Source organism: Dipodomys merriami, unplaced genomic scaffold (genome assembly GCF_024711535.1).
Source record: "Dipodomys merriami isolate MVZ:Mamm:240054 unplaced genomic scaffold, mDipMer1.0.p SCAF_1068, whole genome shotgun sequence".
Classification (NCBI taxonomy): domain Eukaryota; kingdom Metazoa; phylum Chordata; class Mammalia; order Rodentia; family Heteromyidae; genus Dipodomys; species Dipodomys merriami.
The window spans coordinates 100,408-127,973 of record NW_027202347.1 but is presented as its reverse complement, the minus strand read 5'-3'; the positions used below and the strand labels follow the sequence as shown (position 1 = coordinate 127,973).

The window sequence follows — 27,566 nt, the reverse complement described above, 5'->3', positions numbered from 1 at the left end:
GTAATTTTTTCCAAGTCTTTCCATTTCCTAACAAATGAGGCAATGTCATTCTTTCTGATGGAGGCAGAGAATTCAATTGTGTATATATATGGCATTTTCTTGATCCATTCAGCTACTGAGGGGCATCTGGGTTGGTTCCATATCTAAGCAATGGTAAATAATGCTGAAATAAACATATTCGTGCTGATAGCTTTAGTGTGGTCTTGTTGGTGATCATTTGGGTAAATGCCCAAAAGTGGGACTGCTGGGTCATAGGGGAGCTCTATGTGGAGTCTTTTGAGGAATATCCATACTGCTTTCCAAAGTGGTTGAACAAGTTTACACTCCAATCAACAATGCAGTAAGGTTCCCATCTGTCCACATCCCCTCCAGCATCTGTTGTTATTAGAGTTCTTGGTTATAGCCATTCTAACTGGGGTGCGGTGATATCTCAATGTTGTTTTGATTTGCATTTCTTTTATGGCTAGAGAGGTTGAACTTTTCTTCCTGTGTCTATTGGAAATCCTCATCCCTCTTCAGAGCAGTTTCTCTTTAAGTCTTCAGCCCACTTATTTATTAGGCAGTTGTTTCTTTGAAGATTTGTTGTTGGGGGATTTAATTTTTTGATTTTAAGCTATATTTTAGATATGAGACCCTTGTCCATTGTGTCGCTAGTGAAAGTCTTCTCCCAAACCGGGGGTTTCTATTGATCTTGCTAGCTATGTCCTTTGCCATACAGAAGCTCTGCAATTTCATACAACCCCATTTGTCCAATCTTTCTTTTATTTGTTGAGTTTCTGGGTCTCTATTAAGAAAATTTCTGCCTGTGCCAAGGAGACCTAGGGTTTGTCCTCTATTCCATCCAGAAATGTTTTCAGAGTGTCTGCTTTAACTCTGAGGTCTTTGATCCATTTGGAATTGATTCTCGGGCAGGGTGATATATAAGTATCTAGCTTTAGTTTTCTACAAGTAGTTAACCATTTTTTTTCCAGCACCATTTACTGAAGTGGCTGTCTTTCTTCCATTCTATTTTTTTAGCTCCCTTATCGAAGATTAGATGGCTATAGGTCTGTAGGTTCATTTCTGGGTTTTCAATTCTATTCCATTGGTCCTGAGGTCTGTTCTTGTGCCAATACCAAGCTGTTTGTACTACTATGGCTTTGTAGTAGAGTTTGAAATTTGGTATTGATATTCCTCCAGCAGTGTTCTTTCCGTTGAGGAGCGTTTTTGCTATTCGGGGTCTTTTATTGTTCCATATGAATTTTTGGATTGCCTCTTCTATTTCCTTGAAGAGTGAGATTGGAAATTTGATAGGTATTGCATTGAATTTGTAGATAGCCTTGGGAAGTATTGCCATTTTCATGATGTTGATCTTTCCAATCCAGGGGCATGGGAGTTTTTTACCACTTTCTAGGTTCTGTTTTGATTTCCTTTTTCAGGTTTTTAAAGTTCTCATCATAGAGGTCCTTAATTTCTTTGGTTAAGTTAATTCCTAGGTAATTTATTTTTTGTGGGGCTATTACTAATGGAGTTGCATTCCTAATTTCAGCCACACTTTTCTCATTGTTGGCATACAGAAAAGCCATTGATTTTTGAGGGTTAGTTTTATACCCTGCTATTTTGCCAAACTTTTGAATAAGTTTGAGTAATTTGGTAGTGGAATCTGTGTGATTCTTTAAATACAAGATCATGTCACCTGCAAAAAGGGAGAGTTTAACTTATTCTTTCTCTATTTAGATCCCATTTATATTTGCATCTTGTCTTATTGCTGTATCTAGGCATTCTAATAGTAGTTTGAAGAGACGTGGAGCGAGTGGAATTCCTTGTTTTGTTCCAGAGTTAAGACGAAATTGCTTTAGTTTCTCACCAATTAAGTATAATGCTGGCTGTAGGTTTGTCATATACAGCCTTTACTGTATTGAGGAATGTTCCATGGATTCCTAATTTTTCCAGAACCTTCATCATAAAGGGGTGTTGGCTCTTGTCAAATGGTTTTTTCTGCATCTATTGAGATAACGTTGTGGTTGTTATGCTTTCTCTTGTTTATGTGATTAATTATATTAATTGATGTGCCTATATTGAACCAGCTTTGCATCCCTGAAATGAATCCTGTTTCATAGTATGATTTTTTGGATGAATTGTTGAAGTCGATTGGCCAAAATATTGTTGAGAAGTTTTGCATCAATGTTCATCAAAGAAAACTGCCTATAGTTCTCTTTTTTTGATGAGTCCCTGCCTGGTATGGGGATGAGGGTATGATGGGATCATAGAATGAGTTTGGTAGTGAACTTTCTTTTTCAATTTCATTGAAGTGTTGGGGCAGTATTGGTGTGAGGTCTGCTTGGTGTGAATTCTGCTGAAAACCATCTGGTTATGGGTTTTTCTTAGCTGGGAAGTTTCTTATTGCTGTTTCTATTTCAATGCTTGATATGGGCCTGTTAAGATGGTTTAACTCTTCTTGGCTTTCTTTTGGCATGTCAATATTCGCTAGAAAAAGGTCCATTTCTGTCAAGTTGTCACACTTATTAGCATAAAGTTTTGAGAAGTATTCCCTTATAATATTCTGAATCTTGGTTGTTTCTGTGGTGATGTTTCTGGGTGTGTTCTCTTCTTTTTCTGATAAGATTTGATAAGGATCTGTAAATTTTGTTAATTTTTTCGAAGAATCACCTCTTTGTTATGTTGATCCTATATATGTTTTTTTTCTAATCCTAATTCATTTAATTCTGATTTAATTTTAATTATTTCTTTCCATCTACTGGATTGGGGTTTATCTTGCTGCTCTTTTTCAAGGAGGTTCAGATGTGTCATTAAACTGTTAGTTTCAGATCTCTCCAATTTGTTGATGTAGGAACTAAGAGCTATAAACTTGCCTCTGAGTACTGCCTTTGCTGTGTCCCATAGGTGCTGTTAATTTTTGTGTTCATTTTTGTTCAATATCTTGAACCTTTGAATTTCGTTTCTAATCTCTTCCATGACTGACTCGTGATTCAGCAGTGTGTTGTTCTGCCTCCATGTGTTACAGGACTTTGGTGGTTTTTGGTGTTGAGTTATAATTTTATACCCTTGTGGTCTGAGAGAATCCAAGGTATAATTTCAAGGTTTCTGAATTTGGACAAGTTTTCTTTCTGACCCAAAAAGTGGTCTATTTTAGAAAATATTCCATATGCTGCTGAGACAAATGTGTATTTGGATGCTGCCTGAATGAAATATAAGGTAGATGTCTGTTAAATCTAGTTGACATATGCAGTTGTTTAGATTTGTGGTTTCTGTTGAGTTTTTGCCGAGTTAATCTATCTAGTGGGGAGCGTGGTGTGTTAAAATCCCCAATTAATATCTTTGGATCTATGTGGGATTTGAGGGAAAGTATGGCTAACTATTGGTGCTCCGTTGTTCGGTGAATAGAGATTTAGAATTGTAATATCCTCCTGAAAGAGAGATCCATTAATTTGTATGTAGTGACATATTTTATCCCTTCTCAATAATTTTAATTTGAAGTCTATTTTATCTGATATTAGGATTGCAACTCCCGCCTGTTTATGGGGGCCGTTTGCTTGGTAGAATTTGTTCCAGCCTTTCACCTTGAAAATGTGTTTGTTTTTATGGGCAAGGTGTGACTCCTGAAGGCAGCTGATAGAAGGATCTTGATTTTTAATCCAACTAGACAGTCTAGGTCGCTTAATTGGAGAGTTAAGTCCTTCAACGTTGAGAGATAGGAATGAGAGGTATTTGGGAGTTTGTGCCATGTTATCCACCTTCTTGTGTGCTGCAGCAACTGGCTTCTTCCTATGATTCTTGGATTCTCAGTTTAGGGGCGATTTCTTGGCCTTTATTGTGGAGTTGCTGGTTTTCTATGTGTAGGACATCTTTAAGAATTTTTGTAGGACTGGTTTGTTGGATATATATTGTTTCAATTTTTCTTTGCTATGGAAGGTTTTTGTTTGACCTTTGGTTATGAAGGAGAGTTTAGCTGGATACAGTATTCTTGGTTGATAATTGTTTGTCTTTAGGCCATGGCATACATCATTCCAGGCTCTTCTTGCTTTAATTGTGTCTGCTGAGAAATCTCAGGTGATTCTGACTGATTTCCCTTTATATATGATTAATATTTTCTCCTTGACAGCTTTAAGGATCTTTTCCTTGGTCTGAATTGATCCTGTGTGGATTATACTGTGATGGTGGGATGTCCTATTCTGGTCTTGTCTATTTGGAGTTCTAAAAGCTAATTGTATCTGAATAGGCCTATTTTTTTGCATGTTTGGGAAGTTCTCTGCTAAGATTTTGTTAAAAAATTTCCTAGACCATTAACTTCTGTCTCTAAGTCATCCTCTACACCCATTATTCTCAGATTAGGCCTTCTGATGGTGTCTGCCAAGTTTTGGATAGATCTATCATATTTCATGGATTTGTCTTGTACGGTTGTATGTTCTTTCTCTATAATATCTAGGCTGTCTTCAAACCCTGATATTCGATCTTCTGCATGGTCTAGCCTACTATCAAGACATTCAACTTTGTTTTTATATTTCTTTTCCTTCTATTTGGTCGGCTTTGATGGCTTCAAATTCTTTGTTGGGGCTTTGTTTTACATCTTGTATGAACTTTACTTCCTTAATTTGGTGTTCAGTGTTTATTCTCAAATCACTTAGTTGATTGGTTATGGTTTCCTTGACTCCCATTCCTTCTGTTGTTTTCCATTCAGCATTCCCTTTGTGGACTCCCTGACTTCTTTCAGCTCTCTATTCATGGATTCCATGAATGTCTTTAGTGATCTTTGTGTATTCTCATCCTGCTCTCTCTATTCCTTTATTACTCTTTGATTAGCTTCCTCAGTTCATGCAATTCCTGTAGTTCTCTTTCAGTGTTCTGAGTATTCTCACAGCATTCCTGACTTTCTCTTTGTCTGTCCTCAGCCAGCTGATGCAATTCCTGTCTCTTTGACTGATCTCAGCCTGTTCACGCCATTCCTTGATTTCTCTTTGAGTGTTCTCAAGCTGCTCATGCAATTCCTGTATCAATCTTTGAGTAGCTTCCTCAAGCTCATGATATTCCAGTATTTATCTTTGGTTTGCCTCCTCTCTCCTTATCACGCTCACACTGAGTCTTTTGCAGGTTTTAATCTTTTCATTTACCATGTTTACCAGTAGTGTATGTAGAGCTTTATGGGAGCTCTCCTCTGGATAATTCATTGTCTGTTCTGTCCCCTGATTTTCATGAGTGGGACTTGAGATACCAGGACTTGCCATTTTTCTTTTGTTTTTCCGTCTTCTTCTGCCCATTTGGGATGAAAGTAACACCATTTTTGTGCTAGAATACTATCTTAATGCAAGCATCAACCAAAGTGTGTAGTTGAACAGTCAAAAGTCTGCAGATGCAATCTAGTTCAACAGATATATTTATTCAACATTAAACAACTGTGTATTAATGGACTACGAACAGCAAAGAAAAATTTGGCAAACCAGAAATTATTAGGTTTAGGGTAAGATGTGGGTTAAAATAGGAATAGAGGGCTGTGGAAAAATAAAGGGAGTGTTGAATTAACTAAGTCCTACTCTCAAAGAGGGAAATAGATTGGATAGAATGATAGTAGAGAGAGAGAAAAAAAGAAGAAAAAGAAAAAAGAGAGAAGAAAAACAAGAATTATAATTAAAAAGTGAAACACTTTAAAATTCTGCAAAATTAGAAATGTAATATACCGAGAAGAACGGGGATAGGATGAGAAAGGTGGAGGGATAGGAATAAGACCTGAAAACCTAAAAAATAAAAATGCTTAAAATAGTATATAGGTATAAAGAGGTAGTACTGCTATTAAGGAATTTAAGTCTAATCAACCACGGGTATAGTTGAGGGTGTGCAGAACAGCAATTAAGTCACGCAAAAATGAACAAAAGAGAAGAGAATGTGAAAAGAATGAGAAAGAAAGAAAATAAAGGATCAAAACATTAGTAAACCTATATGAACAAAAACACCCACACACATATACCCCTAAAATAAAAATTATGAGGAAGAAAAAAAGTTTAATAGAAAACAATTTTTTAAAGTTAAAAATTAAAAATTAAGAAAAGTTAAAAAAGTTTTTATTAAAAAAGGTACAATAAAAGAGTTCTTTGATATTTTTGAGGGGCATGGGAAGATCCTGTATGTCCCTTGTGTCCATAACCAGTCTCTTGTTGGAGTCTCTGATCTGATTATGGTGTTTGATTTTCCTGTGGGTTGATTGGTTTCTTAAGTCAGTTTGTTTGGGTAAGCAGAAAATTGCTCTGCTTTATCCAAGATTTTGTGATCCTCCTCCTAGGGTAGTTCTCTGGGAGGAGATCTGCTTTGAGTATCACAAAAGAGGGAGATGGCTGTTTCCTCTATTTTGGAGATGCTTTGATGAGGCTAGGTTCTGGGTAGAGTTGAGGCCTTTCAGCAAACTGTAGCTTTTCCCTGAGGGGCTAGCTTCTGAGACACTCACAGAGCCCATCCTGGAGCCATTCTCATGCTTTATGTTTACTGAATTTCCATTGATTGTCAAGGCTGCTGTAGGAAGGGGCTGCCTCTGGCTCTATTTACCCAGTGAACAAAACCACTCCTGTATGGGTGGAGCTTTTTCTGCCTGGGCTGGGTGACTTTTCCCTGGGTGTTGCTGAGCCTGCCAAGTCAGGTTAGGTTCCTGTGACCTGCTAAATCAATCTTTTGTTTTCTTCCAAGTCCTGAGTTGGAGCTAGCTGCCCAGCCAGCCCTTTGTCAGTATCAAAGATGGAGATCTCTGGTAGTGGGGATGCGGAGGGGTGGCCTTCCCTCCTCTGCTCCCTGAGAAGGAGTGAGGATGTCATGCTTCTACTCACGCCAGAGTCTTGGTTCCTGGGTTGTCTCTCTTCTGAGATCTGCAGGATGAAGATGTCTTCTCCTTGTCAGTTCTTGCTGGTGTTGAGTAGAATCTGCATGCCCACTGCGTCTGGCACCTAGGTCCCAGACTCGCTGTGTTGCAAGTATGGTGGCTACGGACGCTGCCACCTCTGCCGTCACTGCAGCTGCGGCTTCTGGCATTTGCTCAGGTATGTTTCCTTCCTTGGATTTTCCCTCTCTGGCCAAAATCTCTGTACTGTAGTGGCACACTTGGTGTGATTCCTTGGCTTAAGACTGTTCACTGGAACACTAAACCTGCTTTACATGCGAGAGCTTGTTTAGCCTCCAGCTTCTCCTCTGCCATCTACCCAGAACCACTGAAGACAATGATCTCTTTCTGAACAGAAATCTCCTGGTTGATATATTATTGGGAAAAATAAATGAAATCTTCATATTCAATTTGTAGAATACCTGAAATGTCAAATGCACAGAACTTCAGACTGCAGTTATATAACAGAATTCTTTCAAAAAAAAAGATGTGACTAGCTATGTAAAAATAATTTTTAAATTAAAATTAATTAATTAAAATATGAACATTTAGTCCTGTAATCATTATCTTTGTCTCAGGAGATACATTGCTCTAGGGCATATCTCAATGACGTCTGTCTTAAGTAGTGTCCTGATCAGATTTATTCACCAAGAGGTATGTATTGCAAATACAATTGTTTCATTACGAAAATGATTATGTGAATGTACATTACACAAACACACAACCTCTTCTATTTTAAACAGCAAATAATCAAATCAACTTATATCAGTCATGACAAATGTGAAGTGTCATGATTCCTTTTCAATATGCAAATGAAAGATCCTAGAATTCTAAAAAGTTCATAAAATCCTGAACAAAGAAAGCATCTTAAAATAAACATAGTGTGTTTCAATTTTCATAGGATGGATTTTTTTCTTCTTTAGTAAAAAAAATAACATAAAGCTTTAAATTTCTGAATACTAATTTTGACAGGATTTTTAAATGCCAAGTAAGTGCTAAATAATTTAAAAATTCACTAAGGTCCTTTTGTGCATCTAATGAAAATCTTATGAATCTTTTGAAAGTTTGGAAACAAATATTTTTCTGAGCATCTAAGCATTGATTACAGATGTGAGTATTTCGTTATTTATTTAGTTAATTTTTTAATTTTTATTTTTGTCAGTCATGGGGCTTGAATTCTGGGCTTGGGATGCTGTCCCTCAGCTCTTCAGCTCAAGGAGAGTGCTCTACCACATGAGCCACAACGCCACTTCCAGTTTTCTAGTGGTTAATTGGAGATGAGTCTCATAGACTTTCCTGCCCGGGCTGGCTTTGAACTGTGATCCTCAGATCGCAGCCAGCTCATTTGCTAGGATTACAGGCATGAGCCACTGGCGCCCAGCAGATTTGAGTATTTCTATACAACATTGCAATTATAATTTAACATAACTTATTCTTTTAATACATCAAATCTTTGCACAGCAAAGGTCCCACAAATTCAATGACTTACAAAATGTGTTATGAAGTATACAATTAAATTTATTAAAACATATCAGGACCATGTGTTAACATTTTATGATTTTACACCAGACTAAGACCAGAGCTACACTATAAGACTTACTCTCTTCATCATGTTTGGACTTATTTTGACATCTTCCAAGGTTTGTGATAGTCTCACCACATCAGTAAAGGATACCAGTTTGTGGCAGATTGTTTATTGTTTAAACCAAATGACTTAATTTCTTCTTTAAACTTGGATTCAACTCTAAACTTTAGCAATCCATATTTTTAAATATGTTTCTCTTCTATGTAACTTGATGGCGCAACTTACCAAAAAGTGAAACTTTTAAGAATTATTGTAACATTTTCCAGACAAAAGTATAGTGAAGTATAACATTTCTAACACCCATTCACTACCTGAAACCCCCATCAACATGTTTCCAAAATTATTTTATTTCTTCCTACTCTCTTTCTCCTTGAATATTTTAAAGCAATAGCAAAATCATGTTATTCCATGTTTTAACATTTCAAGATGTCTCTGACAAAGGAGTATTATCACAGCTACCCAAATTAGTGAGTCTTTGTTATATTTCAATTAGGAGCCCATTTCCATATTATCATTACCATTGTTTTATTTCATTTTGTTTTGGGAAATAAGCATAAAAATCAATCTGCTGATATTTATTGGTCTTACTTTTTTGTTTGTTTGCTTATACTGGGATTTGAATCCAGGGTTTTATAGTTGCTCGGCAGGTGATCTCCTACTTGAGACATGTCCCAAGCCCTTCTTTTGCCTTCGTTATTTTTTGGAGAGAGTCACCCGTTTCCATTTTCTCTCGGGGCCTGCCTTGGACCATCATTTTCGTATCTATGCTTCTTGTATATCTGAGTTTATCTTGTATTGCTCCTATTTGTTGGTCTTTTAAGTTGTCTTAAAATCTCATGCTCTTTCTTTCACTCTCTTCCTTTATGTTTTTAGCTTATTATAGAAATTAGTCAATTATTTTCTTGAATATCTGCAAATGCACGTGGTTATTTCCTCCTATGGCAATTGACTTGTACTAAAGTATTTCCCATTGATTGGAAATGAGCACTAAATACTGAAGTGAATCAGATTCATTATTTGAAGGAGAAAGTGCTCTTAAGGATAAATAATAGGAGGTGCTATTGCTTTAGTAATATATTATGCCAGAAGTTACTGGTGCTGAGACCCTCAGTGAATTCAAGGATTTGCCAACATGATTCCTTTCATTGTAAAGCTCTACATCAAGATTTTAGCTAAAAGTTCTGGCATATATTGATCATCATTACTTAGTGTTTAAATATGACTTTTTTTTATCCTTCACAATTAACTAACTGGAATCTTTCTGTATTCCTTTATAATTTATTTCTTTATAGTTATCTGAAATAACATTTGTAAGTAAATATAGGATAATTGCTTAAATTTTTTAAAGTTACTAATAGTTAAAATAATGAGTTGATGTTTTAACAATGACATACATATTTCAATGAGTTTGGTATGTGATTTTCATTTTTGTTCCTCTGCCTCCTTTTAAGTACCAACAGAAGCAACTTATATTACATTGCAATTTTATTCTTTTTAGTTTTACTTTATTTTCCTTTTGTGCACTTTTATTATTATTATAAAGTGATGTATGGAGATGTTACAGTTAAGTCAGCTAAACATGTTTTGAACAATATCATTACCTTCTGGTTTTCTGGTGGTTGGCCAGAGATCAGAGTCCTACCCTGGCTGACTTCAAACCTGAGATCTCAACCTCCTGAATAGCTAGGATTATAGGCATGAGCCAATGGCACCTAGATTTTGGCATCCTATTTTTGACATAACCTCATTAGTTTTTGTTTCTTGCTTTCTGATACAAAAATACATCAGATGTTCATACTCAAAGAATACTTCCTGTCCTACACAAAGAACCAACCATTTTCCCAAGGAGCTCTGGTTCCATTTAGGAGCACATTTTTATATGACAATTTGGAATTCTCCATGTTCATTGCATCTGATTTGTCATACTCCCATGCCTTAAAAATAGCTGCATTTTTCCTTAGAGGGGAAAATAGCAATCATGAATTCTGCCTAATATTTCTAACTTAAGTTTAAATACACAAGGTTTTTACTTCAACATCTTTGAATTTCTCTCCTCAGCTTTCTCCTCTTCTTTCATCTCTGTCTCTGAAAATATTTCTTACTAATAGTATTAAAACATTTATTTGCCTTTTATGTATCCAGAATAACATCACAAATATTACAAACATGACTACAAAAGTGACCACAATTCAAAATATCTTCGTGGTTCAGGGTCTACAACTAAAATGATGCATTCCACAGTCAGTTACACTAATCATTTTATCTGCATAGTTATGTTGTAAGTTGTACTTTTAAATGATGACAAGGTTAACCATAATCCATTGTGCATCTTAAGATATCGACCTGTATTGTTAATATTGTTACACTTCTATATGTTTATTATTATTTTTTGATATTATTAAGATCTTCTAGAGTTGTCTCCAAGGTGGTAGAGAAAAACTGAGTTATCATCATTAATCCCTTCTTGGGTCATTTGAGTCCTTTTTCATCCTGAACACAACCTGTCATCCTTCGTTATGATGTGCAATTGCTGATGCTCAATTCTCCTGAACTGTTGTGACCACCTGGTGTAAACATTAGGCTTTGGTGTAATTTTGGTTTAAGTGCTATTTTTACTGAGACCATCTTAGTATTTTCATATGTTCGGATAAAAATAAGTAACCATACATACTTCCTAAATGGGCAGCATTATACTGAAATCAATTAATATTCTACAGTAATTTTTTCCTTCTTTCTACTCTATCTTACTCTTCTATCCCCCTCCTTAGACATGAACTCCTTCTCAATCCTAGTTTTGAAAGAGCAGAGATAAAGGATCGAAGATAAAAGATAGAAGATAAAGGATAGAGATCAAAACAAGCAGAAATCCAGTTGCTACTATAGTGACAGAGATGAAAATATAATGTTTTTCACTGATTAATACTGATTTCATTTCCCAAGTTAAAATTTTTCATGGCAAGCCTTGCCTTTGTTATAAAACATCGTTACTTTGACAAGATTTTCTCCTACATTGACAAAAGTTGTTAATGAATACCTTATGGTGACAAGGTAACAATATTGACAGAGGCTATATCTTTGATCAAAAGGACTGAATTCGTCTAAGAATACCTTCCCTCTCATCTAACAATTATTAGACACTTACATGTCAAGCACTGGGCTTAGAGCTAAGAGTACAAAAGTAAGAAAGCTGACGGTAAATAATTTAGATATTTTCCTGTCAGAAATTTGGACAATTAAAAAGGGCATGTTCTGATATTTATAATTCTATAAAGGTCATAAAAGAAGGTATCTTGGATATTGAAAATTGATTCTTATTCGGGACAGGGAAATGAATGTATCTTTGCAATGTTTAGGAACATTCTTACTTTGCCTCATCTTTTTATAAACCTCATTAACTCTAGAAGAAATATAATGCTACCTGACAAACTAAATTCCCAATCAAAAAAGCAGTATATGACTCCAATTAGCATTTTAAATATAAAATTCTTTCAAAAGTTTTCTCTCTACTTGAGAATTTTGTGAGTGGTTTTCAGAAATTGATGAGAAATATGTTTGAGAGTGTGTAATTTGCAGGACCACTATATGTTTTAGAGTATATTTGTGTGGATTAATTTCACCTATTTCTCCTCACTTGCTTGTAATCAGTATGGAAATTTCCAGGAACTGAGAACTTCAAAAGCCATAAACATTCACTTTCCCACTCTAGATTTCTACTCAACATTACTGATTCAATGTCTAGTAGAAATGATTACCACTGTCACCTGCTAAATGCAGACAAAGCTTTTGGGCTTTTAGGTCATGATCCTTTGGAGATAATATAAACAGATTACAGAATAATTTGCTCCTTTTTCCCTCCTGGTAATAGACATATCCAACCCAAAATTTCTTCATATTCCCTTGTTTTTCTTTTGTAGCAAAAACTCTTGCTATGAAATCTAAACATCTTAAATTTTGGCATATGCAATATTGAATTGTTAACTACAAGCACCATATTGTAAACCAATCTCCAGAACATACTTATCCAACATAAAGTTTTTTTCTTACTGGGCACCAGTGGCTCATGCCTGTAATGTTTGCTACTCAGGAGGCTGAGATCTAAAGATCTTCGTACGAAGTGAGCCCTGGCAAGAAAGCCCATAGAACTCATCTCTAATTAAGTACTAAGAAATTTGGAATTGGAGATGTGGCTCAAATGGTAGAGCATTAAACTTGAGCAAAATAGCATCCAGGCCTTGAGTTAAAGTCCCAGGATAGTCACAAGAAAAAAAATCCCAATCATTATTCTCATCAAGCAACTTTCCACTTTCCCCTTCCCCTCAGTTGTTGGAAACCACCACTATGTTCCCTGTCTCTGTAGGTTTGATCATTATAGATACCTCAAAGAAGCCAAATCTCATAGGCATTCTTCTGTGACTGGCTTATTTCACTTAACATAAAGTCCTCCAGTTCACACCTTTTGGGGAACTTGGCAGAACTTATTTTTTTATTGTAAAGATACTCTACAGAAGGGCTATGGTTACATGAATAAGGTAATGAATACATTTCCTATGGAGCATTGTTACTTATTCTTTGTTTTCCCCCTACTATTCCTTCCTTCCCCATCTCCCGAACTCCTCCCTCTCCCCGACACCGAAGTTGTACAGAGTTGTAAAGTTCATTTTCAACAAAGTGTTTTGTACATCTCATTGTTACAATGGGTCAAACTGTATTCTTGTTTCAGCACTTTGTTATTTCCCTTCCACTCCCCACATTAGAAGATGCAGAGCACTGAAATCAAATAGAGTTTCAACAGGGGTTATACCATGATGGGAAGAACATACAAAAAAATCACCTAGTAATTTAAAAACAACAGTGAGAAAGAAAAAAACACTTTTGTCCCCATCTTGGGGTTAATTTCACTTAGGGTCATCTTCTATGGCCACATGGGCATAGCTTTTGACCTTTTCTGTAGCAGAATTTTTTAAGGCTCATTTATATCCCTTTGTCTGTACATACTGTACTTTCTGCATTCATCTATTGGGGAATGCTTGGTTTGGTTCATTATATTGGCTATTGTGAATAATTTTGCAAAAAATATGAAATATTGATGTCTATTTGGGATCCTGATTTTATTTTATTTATTTATGTATTTATTTATTTATTTATTTTTATTGTGAAAATACTTTACAGAGGGTTACAATTACATGGGAAAGATAATGAGTACATTTCTTTTCTTTTCTTTTGGGGGGGTGTCCAGTCAAGCTCAAGGCTAGAACTCTACCACTTGAACCAGAGCACCACTTCCATTTTTTTTCTTTTTGCTTATGTGGTGCTGAGGAATCGAACCCAGGGCCTCATGCTTGGAAGGTAAGCGCTCTACCACTGAGCCACCTTCTCAGCCCATGAGTACATTTCTTATCAAGCATTGTAGCCTCTTGTAGCCTCCTCTTTTGTTTCCCCTTCCCATCCCTTCACATCCTACCCCTTCCCTCTCACCCAATCCTCCTCCCACTCCCCCCCCCCCGCACCAAGTTTGTAAAGTTCGTTTTAGACATAACGATTTGTACATCTCATTGTTGCAATGGGTCCACCTGTATCCCTATTTAAACAATTTGTTTTCCCCTTCCCCTACACAAATTATACCTACATCAAGTACAGTGAAAGCAGGGTTATACTGTAGTGGAGGGACATACATAGCAACAAAGAAATAATCTTATAAATGTGTTAGAAAAATCGCATGAAAGAAAAAAAACATTTGAATACATATCTTAGTGTTCATTTCCCTAACATCACCTTATCTGACCTTTTCTGCTTGACTCAGACATATACTAGATATTGCAAATAAGGGAAACCATGGGACCTATGTTTCTTTGGGCCGGCATTACTTCTCTTAATATAATTTGTTCCAATCTTTCCATTTCCTAACAAATGGGGCAATGCCATTCTTTCTGATGGAGGCAGAGAATTCCATTGTGTATATATACCACATTTTCTTGAACCATTCATCTACTGAGGGGCATCTGGGTTGGTTCCATATCTTAGCTATAGTAAATAATGCTGCAATAAACATAGTCGTGCTGGTAGCTTTAGTGTGGTGTTGTTCATAAACATTTGGGTAAATGCCCAAAAGTGGGATTGCTGGGTCATAGGGGAGTTCTCTGTGGAGTCTTTTGAGGAATCTCCATACTGCTTTCCAAAGTGGTTGAACAAGTTTACACTCCCACCAACAATGACTTAAGGTTCCCTTCTGTCTACATCCCCTCCAGCATCTGTTATTATTACACTTCTTGATTTTAGCCATTCTAACTGTAGTGTGGTGGTATCTCAATGTTGTTTTGATTTGCATTTCTTTTTTGGGGGGGGGGTCTGGTCGTGGGGCCTGAACTCTGAGCCTGGGCGCTGTCCCTCAGCTCTTCAGCTCAAGGCTTGCGTTCTACCACTTGAGCCACAGCACCACCTCCGGCTTTTTTTTTCTTTTTGCTTATGTGGTGCTGAGGAATCGAACTCTGGGCCTCATACATGCAAGGCAAGCGCTCTACCACTGAGCAACCTTCCCAGCTCCTGCATTTCTTTATGGCTAGGGAGGTTAAGCATTTCTTCTTGTGTCTATTGGCCATCCTTCTTTCCTCTTCAGAGAAGTTTCTCTTTAAGTCTTTAGCCCACTTGTTTCTTTGAAGATTTGTTGTTGGGGGATTTAATTTTTTTGAGTTCAAGGTATGTTTTAGATATGAGACCCTTGACCGATGTATGGCTAGTGAAGATTTCTCCCAATACATCGGTATTCTATTGATCTTGCTAGCTATGTCCTTTGCCATGAGAAGCTCTGCAATTTCATGCAGTCCCATTTGTCCAACCTTTCTTTGATTTGTTGTGTTTCTGGATCTCTATTAAAAAAATTTCGGCCTGTGCAACGGAGACCTAGGGTTTATTTCTACTCCATCCTGTAATGTTTTCAGAGTGTCTGCTTTGACTCCAAGGTCTTTGATGGGATCCTGATTTTAATCTATTAGATATATATCCAAATGTAGAATTACTAATCATATAGAAGTTTTATTTTTAGTTTTATGAGGCATCTTTATACTGGTTTCCATAGTTATTGCACTATTTTAAATTACCCTCAAGAGAGCACAAAGGTTCTGAGATCTAGGTTCTGAATTCTCTATCTGATTGACAATAGTTGTTTTACTCCTCTTATCTGTTTTCTTATCTTTTTTTATAATAGCCATCTTAACAGCAATAATATCTTAAGATAATTTTACTTGCCTTCCCTGATAATGATGGCGAACATACTCTCAAAGACTAATGATGATGATTTGTATGACTTCTTTGGATAAACATCTGTTTAAACTGACATTAAAAATAGTTCACACATATAGATTGCTTCTTTTTATTTCTCATACAGGGAATATTTAAAGCAGAATAATTTGAGACTCAGGAGAGTCATAAAAGTTTACATTGCCTTCCTGGACTCTGAAATGGGGGAAATACTACCAATTTTGCATAAAAATCCCTTGAGTTTTTCTTTGTTCCCAAAATAGTAAGTGAAAAGAATTTCAACAGCATGTTGGTAAGAGCTATGAGTCAATTATGAATGGTATACATAATGGATAATAGCTTTTCCTGAAAACCCATGTAATGGTCATGGACAATATTAGCACAAAGCAAGTGAAAACTTTTGGATACTGTAAATCATTCGGAGCAAAGCATCAGTGATGTTCTCATTTATTTATTTTATTTTTCTTAGGTTTCTATGGGAAACTTTACCAAAAGAGAATATTTTGTTTTATTTTAAAATAGAATGTTAACCATTTGTTTATTTATGCAAACCAAAAATGTTTGCTAGATTTCTGAACCCTGAATAAAATATAATTTCATCATTATTCATCTCCTAAAAAAGTCAAAATCACTAGAGACAACATTCCAAAATCTTTTGGAAATGTGCATTTGAGAAGAAAATTATTTCTCATCTCTCAAATAAAAAGGCTTAAATTATTTATTTTAGAAGTGAAATCCCAGGCAATACACATCTTAAGGCATTTAATATTTCACAAAGTCTGGCTAAATTTTTAATTCAACTAAGTTTTATTTTCATATGTTTCATGGTTTTTCTTAAAAGAGAATATTTAAAAACATACAAAACAAAAAAACATGCATAGACTTATCAGGTAGCCACTGACTCATGTCTCATGCTTGTAATTGTAACTATTCAAGAGGCTGAGATCTGAGGATCACAATTTGAAGACAGCCAGGACAGAGAAGACTTTATCTCCAGCTAACTAGGAGAAGTTATATTTGGAACTTCTAGAGCACCAGCCTTGAGCAATAAGCCTATGGGATAGTACCCTGGCCTTGAGTTCAAGTCCCAGTGCCCAGTGACAACAGCGCGCGCGCGCGTACACACACACACACACACACACACACACACACACACACACACACACACACACACACACACACACAGATCATCTATGAATCATCCACCTATAAAAAACAATTAGTTTTCCAGAAAACAGCTTTTATTTCTATTTCATTTATGCAAATCTTTGTTGCCCATTCCTATTCCTATGATAATTTGTTTTCCATATATCCCATATTCCTCTTCAGAGAACTACAATGAACTACAGTTCGTCTTTATGGCTATATACACTTGTTTATTTCAACTTATTAAATATATTTGCAACAATAGTGGCTGCCTTTAGTTAAATATTTTATCCTCACTGTTAACCCGACCATCTTGCTCCACGAGGCCCATCTGTCTTTCTTTCATCATTTTATTTGATAGGAAATGGCTGTAGCCACTTTTTCACTCATTTGTTTTTATCATATCACGTCATTTTAGTTTGCTTTCTTGGCAGGCGGGTCTTGTCTGGACCAATTCTGTAGTCAGACTTCCAGCTACCATGGCAGTGCTTCATGAGCTGTACCTCTGAATAATGTAAATTGTCACCATCTTTTGTAACCTCACAGCATATAATAATAAAGAATCAAATTACAATATAACCTCCTCCTCTATGTTCTGCAATATATAGCCTCGAAATTGTTTCTAATTCTTTCTTTTCATAAAATTTAAAGACAACATGTCATCAGGCAGAGCTAACTATTGTTCCCATAGCTAAAAATATGTTCTTCAAATTAGATTGAAAATTGAGAAAATGGATTTCCTTTTTCACTTGGATAGTTGACTTTTTAAAGACATAACTAGTTCTAAAAGTTGTAGGCTTAAAACCTAAAATGGGAGATTAAAATTCTTTATACAATCATTTTTATTATGAGCACCCAACAGCCCAATAGCTTACCTTGCAGTATATGAAAAAGATGAACCTTCAAAATAAATTATTGTTTTGTAATACCACACTTTCATCATTTGAAATTCTTTACTTCAAAATGGTTCTAGAAAACCAGTTGCCTGTAAATTTAAGATATTCCTGTATACACATCGGCCACTCTAACTAGGATGATAAAGGATGACAAATTTTAAGCCTATTTTATTTGGAAGCATTGTTAATTGAAGGCACTGAGAAACAATGACAATTACCAAGCAACAAATTAGCATAACTCTTTTAGATCTAGACGTTACTTTATAAAGCAAAGGTCATACATTTGTTCAAAACCTGAAAAGAACCAATCATTTTTTTCTCTTTTCTTCCTTTTCCCTTGCTTGAGACATTTAAAACTACAGTGCTATCAAATGAAAATCTTGCTTCTGGCTTCTCCTCAGGAAAACAAAACCAAACGAAACAAAAGAACAACACCCAGAAGATCTGGCAGGTCATATTTCCATGGGAACAAGCAGCTTGGGATTGAGTAGCTGAGTCTTTTGGGTAAATTATGATCTGTGCCGTACTGCACAACAACCCAAACAAATCCAATCCCTGAAATTACCTTATCATTGGGTTTAGGGTCTACTCTAAATTCACATGTTGTCTCACTAAGATCCTTTATTGACTATATTTGCAAAGAGCCTATGTTTAAATGAGATCATACTCCCAGGTACGCAAAGGTAATAGAAGGGTCAGACTTTGTACCTATTTTTGAAGGTCACAATTTAAACCATTAAATATTTATTTATCTTTTTGACAGATTAAAGTAAATCTGTGCCCTATTTGTGTTTTAACTATTTAAGCTTATTTTCTAATTTAAAAGCAAGTACTGAATAAACTCTGGCTGTAACTGTGAAGTTTTACTTTGATTCTGAATCTAGGATCAGTGCTGGATTATCAACAGTTGAAGCCAATAAGCCACCTGTTAACCATAGAGTAAACTGCACTGAAGGAAGTCTTACCATCTAAGCCACATATTTTAGTTCTGAAATGACAGAGTAACTGTTATTTTTCTATCTTGGCCAATGTTTTTGAAGAGGAGTTTCATAGTATAATAGTCAGCTGGAAGGCGAATGCATCTTTGACTTTACAAAAATCCGTGACAAAGTACTTAGAAATATAAAAGGGCTTAACTTTTGATTAGCTTAAAATAGCCCATTATGGGACTACTTACAGCACAAAATTTGGCAAATGCTGCAAATCAAGGTCCTTCCTCCCCAGAGTCACCACTAACTTCAGGTTATCAAATAATTTGTTGGTAGTTTGGAAATTTCAGAGAAAAGGTAATTAAAAACTTAATTTTTCTCACATACATTTCATTAATGTAAAATGCAAGAGCAGTTATTATAGTCCCCAAACTAGTACTTCCTATTATTATTCCTTAAGTGATCCTTAAGATCACTGAAGATAGGTACAAATTTAAAAAGATGAATTGATCTCAGAGAATAAATTTTTAAATCATTTGCCAGAGACTGGACTTGTTATCACAATGTTATTGACTACAGAAATAATGACCCAATTTCAGAAATTATTCATACTTTTCTGATGAACATTGCAATAGAAATATCACTATTCATCAAACATATAAACAATATTCCAGTGTAAAGTTTGAAATTCAATGTGCATAGGTTTATTTGCAAGCAAAAATAAAACAAACAGAATTAGATTTCCAACGCCTGTAATTCTAGCTACTCAGGAGGATGAGATCTGAGGATCATGGTTTGAAGCCAGCCTGAACAAGAAAGTTGGTGTGATTGTTATTTCCAATTAATCACCAAAACCCTGGAGTGGAGCTATCAAGTGATAGAGCAGTAGCCTTGAGTACAAAAGTTCAGGGATAGTGTTCAGGCCCTGAGTTCAAGCCCAGAACCAATACACACACACCCACACACACACACACCCACACACACACACACACACACACACACACACACACACACACACACACACACACACACAAAACCCATAGTCTTGGAATGTGGCTTAGTGGTAGAGTGCTTGCATGAAGTTCTGGGTTCAATTCCTCATTGAAGGCCAGAAGTGTTGCTGTGGCTCAAGTGGTAGAGTGTTATCCTTGAGTAATAGAAGCTCAGGGACATTGCACAGGACTTGAGTTCAAGAGTTAGGAGTTGCAAAAAACAATCCACAATTAGAAATATTTACAAAATAGATTGTTGAGCAAGAGATATAGAAAAATCTATCCCTTTGTGTGGGTTTGCTCCTGGAGAGGACCTAGCACCACAAAGCTCTTCCATTTTCAAAAAATGCTATCTGGCAAACTAACTACAGTTTAGCAGAATAAGTTCAAAATAATGATTCCATCATAAAATTGATTAACTGAATCAATATAAGGATACAGGCCTGCCTGGTATCATTCCCCATTGCACCTTTCACAGGAAAAAGATGTAGAGGTTTGGTTGTCACTGAGATGCTTGTTAAATTTGCTACAAAGTTAACAAGTATCATGCTCACAGGGAAACACAAAAAACTCCATTATGTAATGACACTATTAAATGGAATTTATATTACAATCCCATGACAGAGCAATGGCTGTGGCATGCTCACAACGTGTGGTGGGATCAGGGTTGATGTGTGTGTGTATTGAAAGGTGTATCATTAGACATGTAGAGAAATCACACCCAAAGGCCTTCTCTGTGGAAGTGCTGTCAATTATCATCCTGATTTTTTTTTATCTTAACTCAGTATTGAAGGAAATGATTGAGATTGAAAAGATGGTTTATATCTTATTATATCTGCCAGGTACTGGATTTAGGGAAGTAGGGATAGGTGACTGATGAAGCAGATAAAATGTCTTGTTTTAATGTTGGACCATGTGGAAGTAAACATAGAAACCAAACAAGAGCTTCTACCCTAAATGAATCAGAATTTCTTATAGTTCAACTTGTTACTTTAGAAGACAGTAAGTAGTGTGGAGAAAATGAAGACAGTGTGAGCAGAGAGACAGAAATTGGGGTTAGAGAAGTGTCTAGGGACAGGGTAGTAGGAGGTAAGGGAAGATTTCTCTGGGACGATTGCTTAGCTGCTGTGGAGGAAAATTGGTATAGAACAGAGTACTGCTACCTGTTCCAAGGGCAGGTGATCACAGAGGTTTTGAAAAGTTAAAAATATTTGTTATAGGAGGGTGCCAGCGGCTCAGGCCTGTATTCTAAGCTGCTCAGGAAGCTGCGATCTGAGGATCACAGTTCAAAGTGAGCCTAGGTAGGCAAATCCAAGAGACTCTTATCTCCAATTAACCCACAAGAAGTCAGAAGTGGAGCTGTGGTTCAAGTGGGAGATCACCAGACTTGAGAGAAGAATCCAAGCAAGAGTGCAAGGCTCTGAGTTCAAGTCTGAAAGCTAGCAAAAAATGTTGTCATAAATTCAAAATGCCAAATAGTTGGCTTATGAATATAAGCATCAAAGATACGTCCATTAACTTTGATAGATGAAACCCATTGTTACAGGGTCCAGGAATATACTCCTGGTTCCATAGGTCCAGACTAAGCATATATTTTCTTCTTTTTTATGTTTTTTATTATAAAAATAGAATACAGAGGGACAGTTACATGAGTAAGGTAATGAATACATTTCCTATTGAACATTATTTCCTCCTCCTTTGTTTTTCCTCTACCATACCTTCCCTCCCCACCTCCCCAGCTACTTCCTTCCCCCTCCCAAGTTGAGTACACATTTTCTTTAGCTTTATATAGGAGGAAAAGGCAGTGGCAGGAGAGAAATGCATATTTTTTGTTTTTGTAGTTTGGTTTTTTGTTCTACTCTTAGGTCTTGAACTCAGGGCCTGGATGCACTCCTTTAGCTTTTATAGTCAAGCTAGCACTGTACCACTTGTGCCACAGCTCCACTTTGGGCTTTTCAGGGCTACCTAATTGGAAATACATATCACTGACTTTCCTGCCTTGGCTGGCTTTGAATCAGGATCTTCAGATCTCAGCCTGCTGAGTAGCTAGGATTACAGGTGTGAGACACCAGCATCCAATAACAAATGCATAATTTTAAAGTCCCAGTCACACACGTGTTCATGTGGTGAGAGTTGGAAGGCAGTACTCATAGAGAGCCAGGCAGTTCATCATCTCAGGATTTCTCAGCTGGAACCTGGATACAGTAAGTCATTGGTCTGGTAGGTGGATATAAAGTGGAAGCTGAGATGCCAAGCTTTTATACTGCTTTTGGTTAATCTCTGAGCCCAAATGATAGTGCCCCTCAGTCAAAGGGCCTTCGGATCTGTTACAATATTATGCTCAAAATGGCACAAAATATTAAGATTGGGGAACTCCAGGTTTCTTCTTGGTAGACGAAGAAGTGAGACAAGTATTTGACTTGCTAAGGTTTTGGATAATCTACAATGCTTATTAGAGAATCTCAGAAATTGGACTTTATTTTAAGCAAAATGCAAATCCTACAAACAGAATATGGTTTATCCTTTCAAAATTGATTATTACATAAAAATAGATTGGAAAGTAATTGGACATATCTCCCAATTGAAGCTTTCAGAGTTTGCAGTGTGTGCTAAATTATCTAGACCAGTGGAAAATTGCTTTATAATGCTGGGTCCATATATAGTCTAAAAGTCTGAAACAATAGGACAGAGTAAAAAAATAATCACTGCCCTTTCTAAGACCTAAAATTACAACAGAGGAAATAAAAACAAAGCTATGGAACCCATAGCAAATGCTATAGAATTCAAAGTGAAATAGAAATCCAGGTAGGGAATTATAAATGCATCCTATCTCACAGAAGTGGCACAGAGAGGAGTACACTGCACTAAGGCACAAACACCAAATTCTGGTTTGAGCCCCCGGTGTGCCATTTAAACCGCCTCATAGAATTGAACAATTTATTTTGCATCAATTTCTTTCTGGAAAATTTGTAGTTACACCAACCTCAAAGCATAATGTAACTATCACACAGGTTAATAATACATGGAAAAACACCTAGAATAGCACCTAGTATAAAAAGGGATAAATAAGTAATAAGATTTCACAGTCTTTGTGATAACTTGATAGACTTGAAGTCATTAAAAATACATTAAGATGGACAGGTTCTGGTTCTCACACCTGTAATCCTAGCTATTCAATTTTTTTCAATTGATTCAGACTTATCCTGCTTGATTTCTTCTTGTGTAAGTTTTGACAGATATTTTGGAAGAAATTGGTCTATTACATTTAGATTATCAAATTTGTGGCATAGGTTTGTTCACAATATTCCTTTGTTATCTTTATTATACTTTAACATCATTGAAATTATCTGATATCTCTTTTATTTCTCATATTGTTAATTTATCTTATCCTCATCTTAAGTAGTATCTTACTGATTTTCTTGATCTTTTCAAAGAATTACTTTTGAATTTATCATTGCAGGTTTCGATGTATGGATTTTCTACAAGTTTCATTTATTTTTTCTGGGTGGTGGTAGTGGTATTAGAGATTGAACTCAGGAATTTTTCTAGTTAACTAAAATAGAAACTTGGTTTAATAACTTGAGGTCTACCTCCTACTGTATGCATTCAGTGCTAGAAGTTTCTTTCAAAGCACTGCTTCTGATGCATTTCACAGTTTGAGATATATTTGTTCGTTTCTTTGTTTAGGTGACACTGGAGTTTGACTCAGGCCCTCACATTTGCTAGTCAGGTGTCATACTGCTGATCCATATCTCCAGTCTTTTTAGCATTGGTTATATACTTCTGAGATGTGTCTCACCTCCTTCCCATATGGATTTTCATCATTGCTGAGATGACTGGTGTATACCATCTTCATTCCATTAAATGAAGTTTTGAAGACTTTTGTTTTCCACCCTGGCTGGCCTGGAACATCAATCTGCCTAGTCTCAGCCTTTCACATAGCTAAGACAACAGATATGTACCCTGGACACCTAGCAGTGTTTAATCTTTAAGTATCTTTCTATTATTAATTTATATTATGGATTTCAAGTTTAATTCTATTTGGTCCAAGAGCAGGTATTATATTATTTCTATTGTTTTCATTTATCTTCTTACCTGGAATTTTCTCTGTCTCGATGAAAGCTCATGTGTGACCTTTTTTTTTTTTTTCATGTGTGAACTTGAAAACAATCCCTTCTAATGTAGATGTCAATTATATTTATCTGACTGATGAAGGATAATTTCATGGGTTCAGAATTCCACGTTAGTGATTTTTGTTTTTAGTAGAGTTTAAGTATTTCACTTCATATTCTTACTTGTTTGGCTTCTAAAAATGAAATTCTTGTCTTTGTTCGTCCATAGAAAAATATATTATAATCTCTCTGTACAGTATTTTCACAATAAAAAAGTAAAAAAAGGAAAAACATATTATATAATCTATATCATGATTGGACTCTCTTACATGTATAAATTGATTATATATTTTAAATTATAGCTGTATGTATTATATGCGTATATAATATAAAGTTATAAATCTTGAGCCCCTTCTAATACTCAAAAACTTTCCTTTAGCAGTATTCTTTTTTATTTTTTTATATTTTTGATGCTCCCCTCCCCCCATAACAGTATTCTTTTAGTTTGTTTTTCTGTGTGCCGGAATTGAGACTTGAACTCGGGGCCTTGGATTCTCTCTCTATTTATTTGAGATTTGAGGCTAGCATGCTACCATTTGAGTCATACCTCTGGCTATTTGCTGGTTAATTGGAGATAAGATTTTCTGGTATTTTTCTGCCCAGTCTGACTTCTTTGACCTGCCATCCTAGGATCTCAGCCTCTTGAGTAGCTATAATTACAGGTATGAACCACTAGCAGTGTTACAATGTAGAAAATAGAAGCAGGTCCAGGGCATGTATATGGTCAGTAGTCAGCTGACTAACTTTGAGAATTCCATTTTCAGAGTTTAGGAATGCTTCCCATTTTCTTATTCTTATATTGAGCTATCAGTTCTTTCTTTCATAAATGCACTTTAAGCAGATTTTGCAGGAGTAAGCTTCATTTTAAGATTCATATAGCTTATAAGTAGTGTAATGACTTTGTCCCCAGGGAAAATAAGGTATTTCAGACTCATTGTCATAGGAACCTCGTAATCCTCTAGAAAGTTCTGCTCTCATGGGGTCAAGGAAGGTTTCCCTCTGATTGTCATAGACATCAGGAAAGTGTCCAGGGACTTGTCATCACCTGTACTACAGTTCTGCAAGATGCTTAGACCTTTTGGCTATTTTTAATTTATAACCATGAACTATTACAGCATGCCACATATACCTGTTTGTGTGAGGATTTTTTTCTTCTTTTAGGGGCCTTTATTGTTGTTTGCAGAATTCATTCTGGTAACTTGCTGTTACCAGAGTTTCTCCTGAAAGTGTAGCTCATACCTGACATTAATTTGGGGAAAGTTCTGTCATTATTATTTCAAATACTTTTTCTATTTCTTTTCCTTTACTCCTTATGATATTCCCATCATCCATATGTAACGTCTTTTGCAGTTATCCCATATTCCTTTGGTATCTTTTTTTTCATTCTTTGAAATGAAAAGGTATTTTACTATTTTAGGTTATACTATAAATCTTTTGTAAAATGATAATTGTTTATTAATATATTTTATAAAAAATAATTCATACTTTCATACAATATAATTGACTATATTTTCATTCTTCCATATTTTCAGTTTTGAATTGTCTTGTTTGTGAAATCCTTTCTCTGAAGTTTTTTCTAGGTGAGTTCTATATTCTTAGATCCTTTTATTTTTTTCCTGTCCAGAGACTAACCTTAAATCATTTTCAACTTACTTAGACACTCATTAACCTGTGTGTCTAACAATTATGTTGCTTTCATCAATTTTAAGTGTATATATATCAATCAGCAAGAGAACCAAAATATTCTCTCAATCTATGTGATGAATTCCTCTTCATTAACAAATGATTAAACAATTAAACAGCTTTGCTCAATGTTTCTATTAAAAATGTGCCATAAAAATTATTGCTACAGTACAATCACTATCAGTAAATAAATTATTCAATATGTGATTATCAGAGACTTCTGTAAAGTCAAACTAAATGAATTCCAACTCACATTCTCCTTAGTTAATCTCAAAATAGTCCTAGCCACTCTAGAAAGTATGACAGACCTGAAGTGGAACAGACTAGAAGGCGAAGAAATGAATACAAGAACCCACAGCTATCTGATAAAATGTATGGTGGAAAAAGACAGCCTCTTCAACAAATGGTGCTGGGAAAACCAAATGTCCATATATATGACCTCTCTCACACCTTAAATTAATATCAATTCAGAGTGGATCAAAAACCTCAATATAAGATTTAAAACTTTACTACAGGAAAGAGTAAACATTAGAATGTATTGACGTAGGCAGAAACTCCCTAAATATAACTCCAGGAACTTAGAAAATAGAAAAGAGACTTGGCAAATAGGATTGTATCAAGCTAAAAAGCTTCTGCACAGCAAAGGACATGGTTATTAACCTAAAAATACAACCTGTAGAAGACCTCTAGCCAAAAAAGAAATGCAAATCAAAACAGAATCAAGATTCCATCTCATTCTAGACATAATGGCCATCATCAAGAATACAAACAGCAACAAATGCTGACAAGAATGGAGTAGGAGGGGAGAAGGAACCTTAATTGGTGGAAATATAAATTAGTACAACTTTGAACAACAGTTTAACAAAAAGAATACTAAGGAGCTCAAATATGAGTGAGAGGGATGGGAAATAAGGAGAAGTGAGTAGAAAAATAGAGGGATGAATGGTGGGCAAATATAGTCATAATATTCAATTTGCACATGTGGAAATGGAACTCAGACATATTAGAAAATAGGCAAGGAAATGGATATGTGGAGGGGAGAATGATGGAAGCATTAACTGATCAAAATGCACTGTACATGTAAAGGGACACATTTAGTTGAAACTCCTACAACTATCTAAAAATAATTAAAAAGGGAAGAAACCATGCCAAACGACACAGGAGATATTGGGTTAGAAAGATATACTAGTTCTATCCATTTGAATTTATATGTCTCAAAATGTATCAAAATTTTTGACTGGGTGACCACAGCTTGTTCCTCTTCCAGGATCTTGAAGGGCTCCCAAGAGGTTAAGCTTAAACTTCATTAGCTTCATACAAACCTATCTCTGCAGATTTTACTTGACCCTCAAAATTATCTCTTAGCTTAGTGTTTTCAGAAGCCTGGGCAGCTCTGGGAAAATGTTTAGTGAATTAATGAAAGTGGTCAAATTTTAATCAACACAATGAGCAGGAAGTCCATCAGAGGTGTGGTAAAAATAATGTACAGAGGGGATTTTTAATACACTAAATCAAGCAGTATTATAGTGTCAATGGTGTGTTAAGTCCTGTGGGTTCTAAAACAGAATTCCTGGCTTCCTCTTCTAAAATATCCTCTGATCTTTCCCATGACTCAGTTTCCTTGTCTGGAAAATAAAATAGTATATATAATTCTAGTGACTTTTCATGTGTTAACTATAGGTATTAGTTAACACAATCATTTTTGTGAGAAGTAAAATTATTAATACCTGTAAAGCTTAAAATTTCATGCCAAGTGTTGTAGTGTGTGTGTGTGTGTGTGTGTGTGTGTGTGTGTGTGTGTGTGTGTGTGTGTGTGCGGTAAAATTGGGCTTGTTCACATGCTTGCTTGGTTTTTACTCAAGACCTGTTGCAACAATGAGAAGTACAAAATGTCATGTCAAAACCAGCTTTACAATGTCGGTGGGAGGGGAGGGGGTATAATTGGGTGGGGGGAGGGGGGAGGCTGGGAAGGGAGATGAAGGGTAAACAAAGGAGGAGGCTGCAATGCTTGGTAAGAAATGTATGCATTATCCTGCCCATGTAATTGTAGCCC

At 35.8% G+C, this 27,566-nt stretch overlaps 1 pseudogene; it reads left to right on the top strand.

The window, feature by feature from the left end:
* The window catches only part of LOC138814811 (tubulin beta-2 chain-like), a 96,382-nt pseudogene that overhangs the window by 15,791 nt on the left and 53,025 nt on the right, over positions 1-27,566 (top strand).